The 19,489-nt window shown below is 53.3% G+C and overlaps 1 long non-coding RNA gene across 2 annotated transcripts; it reads right to left on the reverse strand.

Moving 5' to 3' along the window:
* Positions 1–758: 758 nt before the first annotated feature.
* LOC125130043 (uncharacterized) lies at positions 759–17,573 on the reverse strand. 2 transcript variants are annotated; one of them, XR_007135629.1, is made up of 3 exons: positions 14,885–17,573; positions 13,572–14,508; positions 759–1,384 (listed from the first exon to the last, which is right to left on the reverse strand). It is a non-coding gene; the product is annotated as an uncharacterized LOC125130043 (long non-coding RNA). The 2 variants fall into 2 exon arrangements; XR_007135628.1 differs by having other exon boundaries at positions 13,572–17,573.
* Between the last annotated feature and the right edge of the window lie 1,916 nt (positions 17,574–19,489).

The raw sequence follows: 19,489 nt of genomic DNA on the forward strand, positions 1-19,489 counted from the left end.
CTCGCGTGTTCTCTTTGAGAGCCAGCGTCTCTGAACACTGGCAGAAGACGGACCATTCTCTCTGTGTAAATGGAAGGACCTGATTTTTACCTCTGGTTGAATTCCAGGAGGAAGCCTGATGTCATTTCAACTGCTGGCCCACAAACGTCTTGCTGACTGAGCACTTTGCGCTTTCTGGTGGCCAGGAAGGCTTTTGTTTACATGCATGGAAACAGAGGTCAGAGCTCCTCTTTCTCAGGCTTAAAGAAACAAGAGACAGGCTTGCTAACAGCCCATCTGTAAGCAAGTTCCAGACAATGGCAGACAGATGAATGCAGCGGACCGGAGAGAGCAGGAGCTGGAATGCCGTCAGACACGGGTTGTCTGCCCTGGCATGGTACATGAGTCACCCCTAACTGACCCTGAGTGGGGGCCGAGTGTCGGCCCCGCATCCTGTGGCAGGTGTGTGCCTCTCCCCACCCCTCCCACTAACTCGGCACTGCCCCCCCAGAATCCTTCAGCTGTTTGAGCAGTTGTGAGGGGCTTGGATGGCCCCCACCCACCGGCAGCTGTCAAGAGTGTCCCACGGTGGAAGGCGGTCTCTGGAACGATAGGTCCCAACCACTGAGGGCAGTGCCAGCAATGCAGGCAAAGGCGGAGAGCAGTGGGCTGAGTCCTGCTTGTGATGCATAGCAAGTCCCATACGAGGCAGAAAGACCGAGTATTAAGGAAAACACAGTGAAGCCCATCCTCCAATAGAAATAGCGAAAGCCCTCCCGTAATTTTTCTCTTCAAAGAGAAAAAGCTTTATTGAGTTGCTAAGCAAGAAACTGACCACGACAAATGCACACAACATGAGAAGCTCGGACAGGTGCACACACCTGCCAACATCCAGCACCACCGGCAGGGGGGTCCCCCCCAGAGCATCCTCTGCCTCTGGGAGCCTCCTTTCCGCGGCCAGCCCTTCCCACTCCCTCTGCCCGGTCCCCGGGCGATCGTGGCTGCTTCTGTCACTGAAGGTCACTGGGGACTTCCTCGAGTTTTCTGTAACTGGGCTTATACGCTCTTTCATCTGGCTTCCAACACAGCTGTGCTCCGGGGCCTGAACCTTCGACTGCTGTGTGGTGACGGCTCTTCTCTGTGCGCGTGGGACACTTGTGGTCTTTGTTTACCGTCCGTCTCCCCCATGCACGTGGATGCTCACAGCCCGAGCAACAGAACTGGTCGCACTCAGCCTGGGCCTGGCGGCGTCGGGGCCCAGGGAGAACTTGCGGAGCCAGCAGGAGAGCAGGTAGCCTGACGGGGAGAACTGGGCTCCAGGCGTCCAACAGACCAGGGCTTTCACCTGGCAGGCGATTTGGGTAGGTCAGCTGGCTTCGCAGTGCAGCAGTTCTGCATCTGAAAACTGGGAATTAAATTATTGTGTGAATTTATTGCTACTGTGTGGGAACTGCACCCCCCGTAAATGTCAGTTCTGATGCTTTGCTGCACATGGTGGGTAACGGGACCTGGGGTCCTCTCACTTCCACAAGAGAAACGAGGGCGAGGCTGGGTCCAGAAAGTCAGGCCACAGGAGGCTGCCCCGTGAGGCCTGAGAGGGGAGTGGGCTGAGGTGCCCCCTTGAGGAGCTCTGCTTAGGGCATGACTCCATGTGCCCACATGCAGCGGGGGGTGAATCTGGGGAGGGAGTGTGCAGGACCCAGGAGCAGGAATGAGGGGGACTGTGCACCCCCCCAGGGCATCCAAACCTGGCGGGACACTTGGAAAGGCAGACTCGCCGTGGGCGAGGGTGCTGGGGCACCAGGATCCCGGCTCCCTGCGTGTGCCCCCTTCTCAGTGCCCAGGGCCCTGCCTCTGCTCACATGGGTCAGCGCAGGAACCATGTGCTTACTTACGCTTCTGGGGACACACGTAAAGCCCCCCAAGTGAGGCCAGGGATCGAACCCATGTTCTTGCAGACACTGCATTGGGTTCTTAATCCCCTGAGCCACGATGGGGACGCCTTAAATCATCCTTCTTAATGTCTGTGTCCATGAGTCTTTTTTTTTTTTTTTGTCTTTTTGCCATGTCTTGGGCCGCTCCCACGGCATATGGCGGTTCCCAGGCTAGGGGTCGAATTGGAGCTGTAGCTGCCGGCCTATGGCAGGGCCACAGCAACTCGGGATCCAAGCTGCGTCTGCAACCCACACCACAGCTCACAGCAACGCTGCATCCTTAACCCACAGAGTGAGGCCAGGGATGGAACCCACAACCTCATGGTTCCTAGTCGGATTCGTTAACCACTGAGCCACGACGGGAACTCCTGTGTCCATGAGTCTTAAGTCACTTTTAAGTTTGGCAGAATTTAGAATGATGATGAAACAGAATTTTGAGGCGGAAAGAAGGTGGCAGCGCTCGGAGGCGGGACCGACACGGCGGGACGGGCGGTGCCTTGAGGATGAGGCCGGCGGGCGGGAAGCCGTGCAGGCTGGGCCTGGGTGGGGAGCTGGCCGGGCTCGCTGCTCGGGCACCGCTGTCTGCCAGCCCCGGGCTGGATGCCAGGAAGGTGAAGATGAACAAGCTGGTGCCTGCCCCCCCCGAAACGCTCAATTTAGTGGATTTTTATTTATGAATATGAGTTGAATTCTAAGCAGTTAAAAACATCACAAGGTGGGTGGAAGAGTGAAGAGTGAATGGGATTTCTCTTTCTTTTAGGGCCGCACCCAGGGCATATGGAGGTTCCCAAGCCAGGGGGTGACTTAGAGCTGCAGCTGCCGCCCTACACCACAGCCACAGCAACATGGGATCCAATCCACGTCTGTGACCTATACCACAGCTCTCTGCGATGCCGGATCCTTCACCCACTGAGCGAGGCCAGGGATCGAACCGGTGTCCTCATGGATACTAGTCAGATTCCTTACCACGGAGCCACGACAGAACTCCTGCACTGGGTTCTATTTCAAGGGCAGGGCCGTTGACTCTTAAAAATCAAAGGTGTGGAGACACAAGGCACAACAGCCGAATATTCAGGTGACAAAAATCTGCGCGCGGCGTCTGCATCAATACCTTTGAAAAGCCCCGACAGATCTATTTGTAGTTTTTTGAGCTTCCTTATCATTTGACAAGTGTCAGAGTAAGCTTCTCTTCGGCACTGCCCCCTGTAACTGCGGGTGGTCCTGAATGTTGTCGTCAGCCGCTCTCTCCCCCCTTTGCTCCTTGTAACTGGCGTCCTTTCTACCTCGCAAGGAAGAAACTACGCAGCAGTGACGTCCAGTGACTCGCCGAGGCCCCACAGCACCCAGGGCGAGAACTCCCAGCGGGTGAGCTCCCCGGGCTCCTGACCCGGTGCTGACCTTTGTAACCATCACGGGTGGAGCAGCGGGGACGGAGCCTGAGCAAGACTGGACCCGAGGGTCCTCCCTGGGGGTGAGAGGTGTGTCCAAGATGCTAATGGCTTGTGAGGATCTCGCAATTCAGGCGATTTCTCACCACCTGGACCTGAATGGCTGCGATCAGTTATCCGCCGTGGGGATCAGTTATCCGCCATGGTCTGGCCCTCGGAAGACCTGCCGGAGCTGCCCTGCCCCGCAGAAACTGCCCTACAGAAACCCCAAAGAGAAAAGGCCATGTCCGGCCGCTGAATTCAGACGCCGGGAGGCCATTCTTTCTAATCGGTCTGGAATCTGAACTTTCCTAGGAGGCACCTTATCTCCCCGCCTCTCTTGTGTCTTCACCTGTTCCGTTGACTCTCTTTGATGCAATTCCCCAGCAGGCGCTGCAACGTGCTTTTTAACGCTTTAGGAAACAGCAGAGAGAGGAAGCATCACAAAGAAAAAGAGACGTGGGGTGGGGCAGCCTGTTTATCTTCCTCAACATGAAATAAGGGCTAGGGTTCAACGAGGCTAAAATCAAATCTCAAAGGTTTCCTTCCTAATGTCTCATCTGGGGGCAGCGGGGTGGGGGTGGGAAAACAGGAGGCGGGATGAGTGAGATCCTGAAACATTGCCAAGAATGTGACAACAGAAGAATCTCTCTTTGGGGAGGGGGATGGGCACTGGAGCGAGGGATGGGCAGCTGCTGCTGCACAAGTTGCCTGGCTTTGGCTCCTGCCGGCATGGCCAGTGCGGGCGCGGGGGGCTTAAGAGAGTTAGGGATCGTCGTGGAAAGGCCAGCTCGGGTCCCCCTTCCGTGCCAGCCCTGGAAGCTTGGCTCGCCTGCCTCCGAGAGGAAAAGGGAGGGGCCTCATGGCCAAGGATTACGGCGGGGCTTTAGGAGGGAGGGGCTGGGAGTCAATTTGATCCTAAAATGAATAAGGATTGTACTGTTTGCTCCCAGCCATTAATCACGGCAATTCTTGGCTGATCTTTAGTGGGGAGGAGGGAGAGCATTGGATGAAGAGGTGGAGGCGCTGGGGAAGGGTGGCGGCAGGGGGCGAGAATTTAAGTTGGTCGTCCACAGCTTGCACTTGACTCTCAGCTGCTGTGCTGCTTAAGAGAATGCTTTCATTATTCTCCCCTCAGACACATGTTTGTTCTCAAAAGAAAAAAAAAAGGGGGGGGGGGAAATCCCAGTCGCTTCCAGACTGTTCATCTGGTGGAAGGCTGTTCTCTTTGCCAGGGGAGACCTGCCCCCGCCCCACAACCTCCTGCCCTGACTTGTTCTACTTAGATCAGATCAAATCTGGCCTGAGACATGTGATACACACACGCATTTTGAAGGCCCCAGTGCTCATTCATTTGATGTTTCAGACCTTCCAGGTATGGAGACCACGCCTGCCCTCAGTGCTAATCTTGTTTCGATACGACAGCAAGGGGTTATCACCAGATTCAGCGAGCAGACACTTGGTTCTGTCCAGAGTCTCCATGGCGGCATCTGGTCCACACCAAAACGTCCTTAATATTTGGTCCTGGCCAAAACCACTTGGCGTGGACCAAGCATGCTTATGCACAGTTCGGTTGAACCAAATTTCAAGGTGAAATTGGCACAGGAATCAAATGTCTTAGAGATGCTTGCACAGGACCAAATATCCTGCAGCGCTCGTATTGTGCTCTTTGTACAACGACGCCAGTGTTTTTAAAATTTTTAAATCTAGATTGGAGTTCCCTGATGGCCTAGCAGTTTTAAGGACTCAGTGTTGTCACTGCCATGGCTTGGGTTCGATCCCTGGCTTGGGAAATCCCACATGCTGGAGGTGCAGCCAAAACCATTGTTTGTTTGTTTGTTTAATGGCTGCACCCACAGCATATGGAAGTTTTTGGGCTAGGGATTGAATCCAAGCCACAGCTGTGCCCTACACTGCAGCTGCAGCAACACAGGATCCTTTAACCCATTGCACCAGGCCAGGAAAAAACCCGCATCTCCTAAGTGACCTGAGCTGCTGCAGTTGGATTCTTCCCTGAAATTAACCTGCCAAGTCTGTGGTCTGCTGGTTCTTCCTACTTCTTTTAAATCTCTTTCTTTAAATGAAGGACAAACGTCTTGCCCATCCTAAGTCTTATGATGCTGCATTGCCTCTGGGCACCAAACCAGGGGGCTATCCTGGGGTGCCTTGAGAATCCTACAGGTTCCAGCAGGAAATACTGAAGGGAGCTGTCCCCAATTTCACCCAAGAGACAAACGCAGAACAAGGGTCTGAGGGGCTTGCTTATCCATCCATCCATCCATCCATCATCCAATCCATCATCCATCCATCCATCCATCTTCTGGTTAGAATTCAAAATTGAGATGGTTGTCATAGGAAGGAGCATTAAGATGCTTATTCGGATTGAAAAGTGAAGTAAGACTATGACTGGGAAGATTTGTTTGCCAGTGGGAACTGGGTTTGCCAATGTATGTGGTGGATATTGCCTACAGATTGAATGAATTAAATATGCAGCTTCGAGATCTTGACAAAAAATGTACTCAGAGCCCACAGCAAGCATCATAAAATATGCTGGAAATTAAACATATGCTGAAAAATTTTTTGATATCAGCTCATACAGTTTTTTTAAAAAAATGTAAGGGCATCTGCAAGAGAACTGGAAGACAGTTGCTCTGGGGCTTCAGTGGGGAAGAGGCTGGGATGGAGCCACTGAAGCAGGGCTGTTGAACCGAGTTGGCTGGGCTCCAAGTGCAAAAGCAAAAGCAGGGAAAGGGTAGGACACACATGGGACAACTTGTTCCAGGGTGACGGCACCGGCAAAGACCTCGAAGTCGTACTCGTTGTGTCCGCTGGTGGGATGGTAATACGACCAGCCTCCAGTTCAGGACAGGAGCCAATGGAAGAGCAGGGACATCTCTGGCCGCTCTCTTACATGAAAGGTTTTACGTCTTTCTGGCTGTGGAGCAGAAGAAGAGGAGACCACACAGGTGACTGGGCAATAAGGCATGTTGCAAAAAGCTTTGAAAGCCTCAGGGAAGAAGCTGGATTCTGAGCCACACCAACAAAGATGAATTTAATCCAAGTTCATCTCTCAGCTTCTCTAAGCAGGGTATGTGGCTCTTCCGAGTTCCTGTAGAATCATTTCCTCTCTCCGGTCACAGATTGTGTCCGCGCTCCTGGCAGGGACCACGTGCACACTGGTCTCCTCCTCCGTCAGTCTGGGGCTCTCCAGGAGCACCGAACCGTATCTTAGGGATACGCATGTATTTATGGCAGCACCCGCAGCATGTGGACGTCCCCTGGCCAGGGAGGCTGCGGTGCTGCAGCCGCGGCAATGCCGAATCCTTTAACTCACTGCACCAGGCAGCTGAACCCACACCTCTGCAGGGACCTGAGCTGCTGCAGCCAGGTCCTTAACCTACTGTGCCACAGGGGGAACCCTGTATCTTAGGTACCTTTTAACCCCAGGGCCTAGCACATCGCCCCTCCAGGGACAGGGTCTTAATACACTGTGTTTTAAATGAATAAAATAATGAACGAGAGCAATCCCAAAGGGGAGTGAGGAGGGCTGAGGTGGGAGAAGCGGGCTGACACCCATGTCGCCTGCGCATCAGCACTGTGTTCGCCCGCCCAGGCGCAGCGGCTGGAAGCCAACATTTCTCCTCTGACGAGCTCGTGTGCTCTGACCACAGCCCTGCACTTTCGAGCTGCTGTATAATCACTGATTTGTCACTGATCTCCGCGTGTCATTGGGTAGACAAAGTCATGTGCGTAAGTCACACGCAGGTGACATGCAGTAGTTTAAAAGTGACCCCTTAAGGAAACAACTCGGTTTAAAAAATGGTTTTGTTTTAATCGTGGGGTCACTGCAGATGGCAGAACATCTGAAAGCATAGCCCTAGAACGAATCCTTTGAATTACTCTTGTTTAGAACTGAAATTATTTCCAGCCTAAGCGTCTGTACCACTAGGAAATCCTTCCTGATGGACCCCACTGGCGGCGTAGCCAGCACCCACTCCTTGCTTCTTTGCTGGAGAACCCCAATTTTCTTCCCAGCTATCTTCCCTTCCTCTGGATTACTTGGCGGATTGCGTTCTCAGGCCCTAGAACTATCTCACTGGATCCTGAGCTAGTTCCGATAACCCCACCCCACTCGCTGGTGCTTGGTTTACACACGACCAGAGAAAACTGAAACAGAAGTGTCCTCGCAGAACGGCGCTTCCTGCAGAAAGGACTGAATCTCTTGAGCCTAAATGCACCTTTAAGAGAAGGAAGAAGACTCTCTTTAGAGCACTGGCCAGGCATCAGGTAAAAGCAGAGATTTTTTTTTTTAAGCCGTCAGCAAGGATCTTAATGTATTTGTCATGCTTTGCTTGGAAAAAGAATGCACTTAGTACTGCTTGGCTGGCTCTCAAAAGGCAGCTGATCTGGGAAAGGATAGAACGGGGCGTGCCCAGCCCGCCTTACCAGGACCAGACAGTCCTCAGAACTGCAGCCTCAACTGGGCGTGTGCCTTTTGTGCAACCTTTAAAAGGCTGGATCTGTTTACAGAGCCTTAAGCTCCGGGGTCCCCAACGTCACCTTACAGGACAGCTGTGCCCCCCTGTCCTAAGTGCACCCCAGCCATCAGCAGGAGCCTTTCCATCTTAACCATTTCCACCCAGGACACACTCCACAGATGCAGGGAGAGCGACCAAAACTGCGTGGAAATGACACGTTCTGATAACTCTGTTAGCAGGTCACGCACTGACCCCGAAAAGGATGTCAGAGGAGGCACCTGCAGGAAGTGAGGCTTTTCTCATCCACTCGTTCACTCGTGAACTCACACTTCCTCACCCGGCGTTCCTCATTGGACCACAGCACACATATTAAGTGATCTGAGGGCCTCTTTCCTCAAAAATGTTCTCATTCCAGGAATGGGACGTAGCTAGTGCCGTTCTTTTTCTTTTTCTTTTTCTTCTGTTTGGTTGCACCTGTGGCGTGTGAACGTTCCCAGGCCGGGGGTTGAACCCGTGCCCGTAGCAGTGACTCAAGCTGCTGCAGTGACAATGCCAGATCCTTAAGCCACCTCGCTACAGGAGAACTTCAAGCAGAAACTCTTCTTTTTTGTTTTTTTTCTTTCATTTTTAGGGCTGCACCTGTGGCATATGGAGGTTCCCAGGCTAGGAGTCGAATCAGAGCTGCAGCTGCTGGCTTATGCCACATCCACAGCAACACAGGATCCGAACCGCATCCGTGACCTACCTCACAGCTCTCAGCAACGCCAGATCCTTAACCCACTGAGCAAGGCCGGGAATCGAACCCACAGCCTCGTGGTTCCTCGTCGGATTCGTTAACCACTGCGCCCAGGAGAGCTCCAAGCTGGCGCCATTCTTGACACGTGGGAGAGCAGCTGATTCACTCAGTGGCCAGCGGGACGTCGGGACCTGATTCCCTCCAGGACTGTGCTTCCTTGACTCAGTGCATTTGCTGTGCGCCCACTACGAGCTGGGTACACGCTCCCAGGCGTAGGTTACATGGCAGTGAAAAAAAGGTCCCTGCTCTCATGCAGCTTCCACTCTGGTGGGTGATTCCGACTCAGGACAGATGAAGCTATGAATGTCACATGTGTGCCATATGCCTGGTCTTGGAGGAAGGATGAAATGTGAGCAGCGGACGGGACAGGGAGGGCCGGGCCGTGCAGAAATGGATCCAGGCTCTGTCCCCACCGGGAAGAACCAAGGGCAGGCTCTCCCCAGGCCTGACCACCGAGCCTCCTGGTCCCTAAGCACAGGCCTTTGTCCTCAGCATCATGGCCTGGCTGCCCTTTCAAGGGGGCAGATGGTCCTGGGGTCAGGGGTCACTTAGGATCAATCTCCGCCTAGCTAGGACATTTTTTTTTCGCTGTGTTACTAACAGCCTGATCTCCTGTTTCTCCAGAAGCATCGCCCTGGTCAATGCAGGTAAAGGGAGTGAGGAGTGCAGGTAAAGGGAGTGAGGCCACGCTCCCCGAGGGGACGGGGAGACCGCTCTGGGGGGAAGGGTCCATGAATAAAGTGCACATACTGAAGTCACTGCTGGAGATGACAGAGGCGCCACTCCGCAGGGACCACTGATGCCAAGAACGGCTCCCAGACCTGTTGGTCCACCGGGGGGAGGTGGGGCCTCCATCCAGCGGCACCCACCCCCCCTGGTCGAGACTGACCCCGGGGCGTGTGTGGGCTGCGTGGCTCCTGCGGTTTTAGAGAAAAGCCTTGTGATGGACGGACAGAGAGAGGCAGGCTGCCTGGGAGCTGAGACTGTCCGTCGTGGTGGCAGCTGTGCTTAGAGGATGCAATGCTTTGGAGACACATTTCTAGCCCTTGCAACCTTGAGTTCTGACTAAGCCAAGGGTTTAGGAAGAGTCAGGGACTTGGGCGCCGCAGCTTTGGTCTTGGCACCGTGAGGTCTGGGGCAGGGCCCTTCACGGGGCAGGGTCTCCTTCCTCCTCCGGGGAATGAAGGAGGTGGACCGCACGCGTTCTGAGGAGCCCCTGACCCAACTGTCTGTCAACCAGGATTACACTGACCTTGAGAATAGCCAATCACAGCAGCCACCTTGCTATGGACTCCCCTCCCTCCTTTTAAAAATAGCTCCTTGAAGGCCACACAGATGGTAAGGGTGAGACTGGAATTTGTTTCTTTGTTTTAGGGCCGCACCTGCGGCGTATGGAGGTTCCCAGGCTAGGGGCCTAATCGGAGCTGCAGCTGCCGGCCTACATCACAGCCAAGGCCACAGCCACACTGCCTCTGAAGCACGTCAGCGACCTACACCACAGCTCACAGCAACGCCGGATCCTTAACCCACGGAGCAAGGCCAGGGAGGGAACCGGTATCCTCCTGGATACTAGTTGGGTTCTTAGTCCACTGAGCCACAGTGGCAACTCCAAGACCAGAACTCATATTCAGGATTGTCTGACCCGTATATAAACGCCAGACAACCCTGACTCCACTTTAAAACACAGCACTCAAGTTGCATTTTCCTCTTTCCTTCATGCCCAGGGGCTCCACTGCCTGCCCACCACGGGTCAGGCGCATGCTAGACCCTAGGAGCCAGCAGCGAGTAAAAGTTGGTCTCTGCCCTTTGGGAGTTCACCTCGTCGTGGAGAGGGACACGCAAGACCAAGGCTAGCTGCCAGCAGAGTATCGGTCAGGACCCTCCCTGGTACAGCAGGGGTCTGCGTGTTAATTCCGTGACTTTTCCCTTTCCACAGACGGAGCCCCTGCCCCCTCCCCGGCCCTTCCTGCCCCCGCCCCCACTTGGAGCTGAAGCCTGGATGGCCGGCTCTCTCCCTCCACGTGCTCTGCTCGGCCTGTGACTTCGAGGTGCCTCTCGCCCCTCTCATCCCCCTGGAGTCTGGGCGGGTGGACAGCCATGGAGGAGATGGTGATCTTTGACTTCCGAGGCTAAAGCTGCAGGAGGCGATGCAGCCAGTAGGGTTAGGACAGATCTGCGCACACCTGTGTTCCCACCAGCATCACCCTCGACAGCCAAGAGGTGGGAGCAGCCCACGTGTCCATCAGCTAGTGAATGAACAGACAAAACGCGGTACCTTTATACAGTGGAATATTACTTGGCCTTGAAAAGGAAGGAGATTCTGACCCACGTTACAACACGGATGAATCTGAGAACACCATGCGAACTGAAACAAGCCAGTTACAAAAGGATAAATCTCTGATTCTACTTACATGGAGCCCCCAGTGCAGGCAAATTCAGAGGGACAGAAAGTGGCATGGTGGTTGCCTGGGGTTTGGGGAGGAGAAACTGGGGAGTCGTTTACCGAGTGCGAGTTACACTCATGCATAAGGAAAAGGTTCTGGAGTCTGGTTGCACAATAACGCGAATACACACCACGTTGCCCAACTGTACATTCAAAATAGTTCAGGTGAAAATTTAGATTTTTTTTTTAAATCACAATCAAAAGGAAAAGGTGACACAGTTTCTGCCTAGCTTGCTGGAAAACTTACACTAGAGTCCTGACCCCCCCTGAGGCCACCACCCTGGGAGGAAGCCCAACCTTGCCTTCGTACAGATTCCACACGGAGTGGCCCCAACTGGAAAAAACACAGCTACCTGGGAGCCCCAGCTGCTCCTGCCGGCCACCATCTGACTCCGACTCCGACCTCACGAGAGACTCGAACCAGATCCACCCAGCCAGCCTCTCCCCAAATTCTGGACCCAAAGAAAACTTGGGAGAAAATAAAATAATTCTTCTTTCAAGCCACTACATTTTGGGATAATTTGTTATCGGTCTCTCAATCTGACCACAAGTGCAAAGGCATTAAGCGGCTCTAGGCCATCACTGTGCAGGCTGATGGTCTGGCCGTGCAGATTCAAAGCCCTGTGAGCCAGGGCCCTGTGCGCATCACTGCAGCAGTTTTAGCCCCAGCAGAGTGCGTGACGGATTTCATGCTACAAATATTTACGAAGTACCTGCTCTCTGCTGGGGCTGTGCCAGAACTAGCCGACGTCTCAGTGCTCCTTGCCCTAGTGGAAGAGACACACATTAAACAGAGAAACTGTGGTAGCCGAATGAAAGAAAATAGCTGGGTATATTTAGGAAGAATGAACAGGGGGGCATAATCCAGTTTGGAGGCGAGTCGGGGCGGGAGTCTCCGAGAAAGTGACTTGTCAGTTGGGACTGGAAGGATGAGACGGTCTCAGCCCTAGGGAAGAAGGCTGGGAAGAGTCTCAGGGCCAGGAGACCGCACCTGTGAAAACTTTGCTGCCCTAGATCCCTGCTGTGAAGAGCGGCCTCCGTGCATGTGTGTCGGCCTGCCCGGGCTGGCTCAGGGCTGTGAGTGTGGTCCAGGTCTGTGCCACCCGCCCCTGGTCCTGTTTGAACCAGTGCTGCCACGGCAGGCTCTCCTGGGTCTGCCTGGCAGAAGCCCAACTGTGCCAAGGGTACAGCCTCTGCTTCTGCACCTGCTAGCGCCCCACTGGACAAAGCAGGCCACGTGGCCAAGCCCAGCATCTGTGGCAGAGAGGAAACACTCCTGCGGACATGAGGGGAGGGGTCCGCTCACTCTGGGGCAATTCTCTACGTCTGTCAAATGCCCTGGATTCTCGACTCTGACTGTGGCCTGGGCTCCTGCTTTTGATTTTATCTGTACTGACACCCACTGGGCCCTTCTTCCTGACACTGTCAACTGGCTCATGCCCCTCGGCCGGCCCCTCCCGCCATCCGCCGTGGCCCTGCCAATGCCCTGTGTGATTCCCCAGCCTCACGAGTCCACCCGTTCTGGGCACCTAAGCACCCGTGCCAGCTGCATCCGGCGAGGACAAGGAAATCTGATGAAAATGCAGGGTGTTGGTGAAAATCATTTCATGGAGATAAACTGAAATAAAATCGCCTCGTCTGATTAAAATGCCGGAGAAGACTTGCGTGAGAACCGGATCATAAACTCACTTATCTTATAGAGATGCCAGGAAAATTAGCTGGTCAGTATTCATGGTTTGAACAAAAGAAAAGTTGTGATTGACTTACATATAACGTCTCTGTTGTGTCTTCCAAAAGCCTCCTGAGCTAATACATAACGGGGAATGGCAAAACCAAATGTTCAGTTTAGAATTCATCCATCCGGGCTCCCCCGCTTCTCTTCCCAGTGGAAGAATAACCTCGGCGGTGGCCGCGCGAGGAAAGAAGCAGGGAGAGAACTGGCTTTGGAGCGAGACATTTCAGTGAACGGCAGGGTCGATCCTAAACCACCACTGCGTCCACAAAGCTGGGCTCCTGAGATCTTGGACGGCACGTTTAAGGGGCCGCCGTGCCCCACCCCCAATAGGGACCATTTCGGGGCCTGTTCTCCGCCTGATCATTCGGGCCTGCTTGGCTGGGCTTCTCTCTCCCTCCTGCCAGCCTGCACCCTCCGGCTCAGCATCGCAGCGCTGAGTGCAGAGGGGGACTCAGCCCCTTCCCCGTGCCTCGCGGTGCCGACGCTGGGAAGACAGGTGCAGGGAAGGAGGCCAGGCGGGCGGGCCTGCTCTGCACAACCTCCCGTTTAGGGGCAGAACCCCCTTCTGCTGCGGAGAGATGGGCTCCTTGTTCCCTCTGTCACCTCTCGGGCCCCCTCCCTCCCCGAGGCGCAGAGGCCTGCGTGCTCATCCGACCGCCCCCTCTCCTCTGCCCCCCGCCCACTCACGACAGCTGTCTACGCAGCGGAGCCCCCGCGCAGCTGGGTCCTCTCCGCGGTCCCGGATGGCAGGTAAAGGCCTCCGAGCTAACAGGACTCACCTGTTGGTCACATGGGTTTGGGGCACAGACTGGGCTCTGTTCCTGCTCCTCTTTGCTTGTGTCCTCTGTGACCTTGGACGTCTCTTAGCTTCTACGTGCCTGGGTTTTCGAGGCTAATCATCGTGCCTCCGGTCCAGAGCTGCTGCGAAAGTCAAGTGAGATAATACGATGGTAAAGTCGGGTCCAAAGCAAGGCAGATGCCCCCGCACTCCAGCCGATATTCTTACTGCACTGACCCGGGACTAAGGGGCGTGAGAAGGCCTGGCATCAGAGGGTTTTAGGGTCCTCAGCAACCCCACGTGGCCCTGGGCTGCTCTAGCCGTTACTCCTATTATAGGCACAAGCGATTAGCTGTAGACTACCTTGGGTCCCTCCTCGTCCTTTCAACATGTGCATGTGTCCTGAGTTTCAAGCAAGTGACTTTGGAAGGCTGCTTTGGAAAGCCCAGCTTCTGAGGGGGAGCTGAGCAGTCTGGGGGCAGAACAGGCGAGGCCCTCATTCCTCCACCAACCGTGAGACCAGCCAGGGCCCCCGCTCACCCTGGAGGCACTGGAATGGTGGCGCCACATGAGGTCCAGGCAGAGCAGGAGAGGAGAGCTTCCCTGGGCAAAGGGCGCCTGAGTAGAGTGTCCACTGCGTTTGAGAAGCTACCCTCGTCTCGGGTGCAGAAGGGAGAAGCCTCTGCTGCCGCCCGTGTTAAATGCTGGTAGGGCCGAGGGGGGTCGTAGTTTACCAGGGAGCTCAGTGCCGGAATCAGGAGCAGGGCTTTGGGGCTCGAGGTCCCCGGGTCAAAGAGCTGGCTCTGCCGCTCCATCTGCCGCCCTCTGACTTAAGAGCCTTCGTCCCCCCCTTGGTGAAATGCAGGGAAGAGTGGTACCCACCTCCCAGGCTTTCGTGTGAGACATGGCTGAGAATCCCTTTCAGCTCAGCGCCTGGCCTGCGGGAAGCACTTAAATCGCATCAGCTATTATTTCATTTTTTGTGAAGTGGGAAGGGCTCCGCTGACAGGGCGTTTGGGAGGAAGTGGGAAAGGGACGGGGAAACTCAGCAAAGAAGTCCCTGCCTGCCACCGGCCCGTGACTGTGGTTCCCGCGGTCAGTGATGGGAATATGGAGCCAGTAGCCGCACATGGAAGGGGGTCTCTCCACCCAACCAGGGGAGCTTCTAAGGTAGACACAGGGCTGCTAGGAGCGGAACAAGTTTCCGAGTCGGTACCAATGTTTGTCCATGACCACACCAAGGGAATGTTCCCATTTTTGCATCGAAATGCATACACCATGGGGGGGAAATACGGTCCCTGTCGGGGGACTTACAGTAGTGCCCATGAGCCCTCCGGCTAAGAGTGAGCAGAAACTGGGCCGGGGGTCAGCAAACTCTGAGGTGTAGCCTTGTCACCATGGTAGAGGAGTCACCGTTCTAAGAAAACAGCACACAAGGTTCATCAAACCTGTTTGTAATTCGCACACCAGCTGTTTTGCTATGTGGGGTGACGCAGCTACAACAAGCTGCTTATAAACCACCATACCTGTCCTGGGTTCCCCGTTGGCCAGGAGTATTTCTAGTTGTTCAGTACCTGTCTATTCAGGGTCCCTGTTGACACGTTTCCTGGGTTCTGTTATGTCACGGCCTCCCCTGCTGGTCTCCCTGTCCCCTCCAGCCAGGGGCATGTGAGTCTCAACAGCCTTCATAGGGCAGCTGTCTGGGAGACGGGGGGCTAGAGCCTGCAGAAACTGGCCTTAAAATCAGCCATGTGGGGTTTAGGAAGAGTGGGAGCGGTGAGAAGGCAGGCTGAGAGCACTGGCTGACTGTCTGACGGTCTGTCTTGAGTCAAGGAAAAGAAGGGATTGGCCTTGGAGCTGGAGGAGGACGGAGATAATGCTCAGCCAACTTACCGTCTCCAGAGGCTCCTCGACCTTGAAATGCGCGCACCGGTCCACAACTTAGGTCGCGCTGTCCAGCTTCGGTTTTCTCACCTGCACAGTGAAGACAGGAATCTCGGCCGCACAGTGATGCAAGAGGGAAATTAGGGACTGTGGGTGAAGCGCCCCCTAGAGGGACCGGCTTATTGTAAATGTCGATCATGACACATTAAAAAAAGTGTGTGCTCTTGTTCTGCCCATCAGAGGAAACCAAGCCTCTGGCTTGAAAGAACCTTAACGATGATACAGATGTGTTATCTCGGCAAAGACACATTTGAAAAGCCTATTCCTGCATGGCTGAGTTTTGGAAGGAGCCCGTCCAGTGAATGGGCTCTTTCCCTGGCCCTGGCGCAATGGTCCTTTAGACACTTCCACTTGCTCGCCAGCCTTCTCAGGACTAGCGGCCTATTTGATTGGCCGAGTCGGTAGCAGGGTGTTGCTTTTCAGCTCGACTGAATAGCCCGCAGCCACGTCTCGAGGACTGTCTATTCTCTTTTATCGTTTCTGCAGGTCAGTCAGCTTTAAGGCGGAGGACAGAGAGGTGGTTTTAGTCTCTCCGCTTCATTTAAACATACGCATCAGAATTGTCGGGGGGGGGGGGGGGCGTTTGTTGAAGCCCAGAATGGCTGGATCCCACCCTTAGACATTCTGGGGGCTGAACTTTGAGAACCTCTGATTTAAGGCAAGGCTGATTTCTTTGCACTTTTAACTGTGGTGGCAACAGGGCTGGAAGATCCCTACTTGGCTTGATAAATGCTGTGGGTTTTTTTCGTTGGCTCAGCAGTAATTTATAGCTCCTTTATGTTGAGAACATTTCCGTTTCTGCCCCAAGAAAAGTTACACAGGAGTGTAGGAAACAACGGGCTGTTAACAGTATTTGGGGGCCATGTACAAAAATGCTGTATCACCCACTGCCTGTGAACGTGGGCTTTGGAGTTGGAAAGACAAGGGATGAGACCTAGCTCCGCCACTTTCTGGCTTGGTGGCACTTTAACTTCTATTTTCTCCTCTGTGAAATGGGACAAAAAAAATGCCTTTCTTCCTGCTGGGTTTAAAGAAAGTAATGCACACATACCACTTAATATATGGTAGCGATTTTTTCCAAAGGATGTAAAAACTCAAGAATGCTTATGACGGTGAGTGCCCCTGGCTGTGTTTGCTCATTAGACCCCGTTAGAAAGTCTGGCACAGGTGGATCCTTTTCATCTGAGGTTCAGGTCAGTCCAAGTAGAGAGAGATTTCTGAAGGAATCTCTTACAAGTTATCATTCAGTCTTTTTGAGGAAATTCATATTGAACAATTTTGTTCTCTACAATTAAAGAAGAAGGAAAAAACCCTTTGACTACCTAACAACAGCCATTTAAGTGAATAATAATTGGGGTTTGGTATTTGCTACTGTTAAAACATGATTTGCCTTGCTTAGAGCATCTTAGGACACAAGAGCCTGAAGGACTCTAGAGGGCATTGCTTTAATCCTTTCATTTTACAGATGAGAAATCTGAGGCTTGTGAGGTTAAGTGAATAATTTGCCTGAGGACATATCCATAAATTTAATTTTACTGGACTTGCTATCTAAATGCTCTCAGAAAGAATGGCTTATGATGAGCTCTTCTAAAACCACAATTATTTTAGTGTCTTGCAACATGTAGCAGGTTCATATCCAAACACCCTACTGGAAGGTCAATTCGTTTCGAAGGGTTACATCATGAAACGAATTTCTCCTGAGGCATTCATCAGGAAGTTACACGGAATAAAGTCAGTGACTTTATGAGTGCATAACTGAAATAGTTTCATAACCACAACCTGCAATTGGTAGCAGATGCTTTGAAAACTTTCAGGACAAAATGACCATGGGGCTTCAATGTCTCCTTTTTCCAGGTATGAACATACACTGGACTTTTCTGAGAAAAATCTTTCTTCGAGTGCTCCTTTTTGCAGAGGGGTAGAGTGACTTTCTATACAGAGTTCAGTTGATTAATTTTTGGTAAGAATAATTTCAACTCATTTTCTATGTGATTGGTTCAAGTACAGAGACTTGCACTCCATATCCTCATCAGAGAACTTAATTTCAAATCTTCAGCTGCCAAACTCTTATGAAAAGTTTGATAATGAGAAATATACATGGAACTTCACCTGAAAGGTATGTAGTTCATTCTTTACCAGAGAAAATAGTGATGCTGATATAGTAATAATATTGTTAAGAATATTCTGTGTGCCAATCACTGAGTTAAATTCTTTCATGCGATGTTTCATTTAATCTTCACAACCAGCAGTACACCAACCAGAGTGTCCCAGGTCAGCATATGCAACAAATCACCTGCAGGCTTGTTAAAACACCAGTTTCTGATTCAGTAGGGGTGTGAGAATTTGCATTTCTGATAAATTCCTAGGTGATGCTCATGCTGCTGGTTTGGGGAGCGTGTTTTAAGAACTACCACTTGCCACAAGCATAGAGGGTAGGCATTTCAATCTATATTTTACAGACTGAAAAGCAAGAATTGAGGTTATGTAATTTGCTCAACACACAGCTAATCATTGGCAGAGCTGGGATTTGAAAAATTTGTCCCTTTGATTCCAGAGTCTACAGTCTTTATGCAATCGGTGGTTTTGCAGTAAGACATTTCGTCTGGGCATAACTGTGACAGTAACATTTTAGAGCCTAGCAATAGGATAGGGCGCTATTGCTCCCAATAGTGAGGTTCAAAGAGATCAGAAAGTGTGAATGTGTGAGATGGTTGTAATCAAAGCCTTGGTTGGACAGAATGTGGCCCCCAAGGGGGGATTCATCACGACAGTAGAGACGGACTGGACTGGGCACAGGTCCTTCAATCGAAGGCGAAGGGATCAAGGGAGCCTTGGTTCTGGCTGAGCAACAGGTCCAGGGCTGGACTCTTCCTTCGCCAGTCTTCCTGGTTGGCGTCGTGCCTAACGGAACTGGCTGAGCGTGTGTGAACTACAGGCTCTCGTGCTGGGGCACCTGTGAGACGCCGTCCACGGAGCACGCATGCCTTCCTGTTCTGCCCCAGGGCTCTGACTTCCATCTCCATCCGAGGGAGCAGGGGCCGCCACGGGCGGTGTAGGAAAAGGGGGTGATGGGTAAGCCGCACAGGTGTCTGGGTAAGACCCTTGTCACCATGAGATTTGTATCAGGGAGGACAAGAGCTCTGTCACGTAACCCATGTAAGGCCCTGAGTCATAATGAGCAACTTTATTGCCTACCATGAAGCTAAATGAATCCTTGCTCCTGCAGGAGGGATCCTCCCTCAGAGGCCACTGGCGAGCTTCTGGTTTTGCCAGCTTACAGCCTGCCGGGCCCTCGCTCCCTTGGTGGTGGGCACAGAATGCTTCCCAGACAACTGGGTAGGAGTGTGAGGTGGGGCCCAAGCCAAGCTCTCCTGCAGGGGGTGGCCCAAGCCCCCTCTCACCAGCAGGTAGAGAGGGAGACTGATTCATGGACCTAAATGTCGCCGGAGATTGCGAGAAACACGCAGGGAAGGGGACACTGACAGGTGAAGGCTCAGAGCGACAAGGGGTCATCCTGTGCCCGCTTCGCTCCAGGCTGATGGCAGCGGCAATACACTGGCACGGGACGTCGAATCAGGGCAAGAGCTCTGCCTCCGAGGTCCCTTCTGCCTGGTGCTCGACCTCGTCTGCCGCGCCCCTGCAGACAGTTTGGCCGTTGAGCGGACCCCTGGCTTTGCTCCGGCTGCTGGAGTCAGAGGCGGACTCGCCACCCACGACCAGCGACGGAGCAAGACCGTCCGTCGGGTCTTCCCTTCGCACCTCTCTCCCGCGACGTGCTGCGCGTTTTCCTAACCGGGTAGGCTTTTTGGAAGAAGGGAGAGGAAGCAGGTACAGACAGCGGGGAAAGGGTAGCAAAGAGGCAGAGGAGAGAAGGGAGGATGGAGCCCTTTCACGGGGAACACGGACCCAGAAAAGCTCAACGGTGAAAACAGCCCCGTCCTGACTTGAGACGCCGGATCCCGATTTAACGTGACG

This window comes from Phacochoerus africanus, chromosome 6, assembly GCF_016906955.1.
Source record: "Phacochoerus africanus isolate WHEZ1 chromosome 6, ROS_Pafr_v1, whole genome shotgun sequence".
Classification (NCBI taxonomy): domain Eukaryota; kingdom Metazoa; phylum Chordata; class Mammalia; order Artiodactyla; family Suidae; genus Phacochoerus; species Phacochoerus africanus.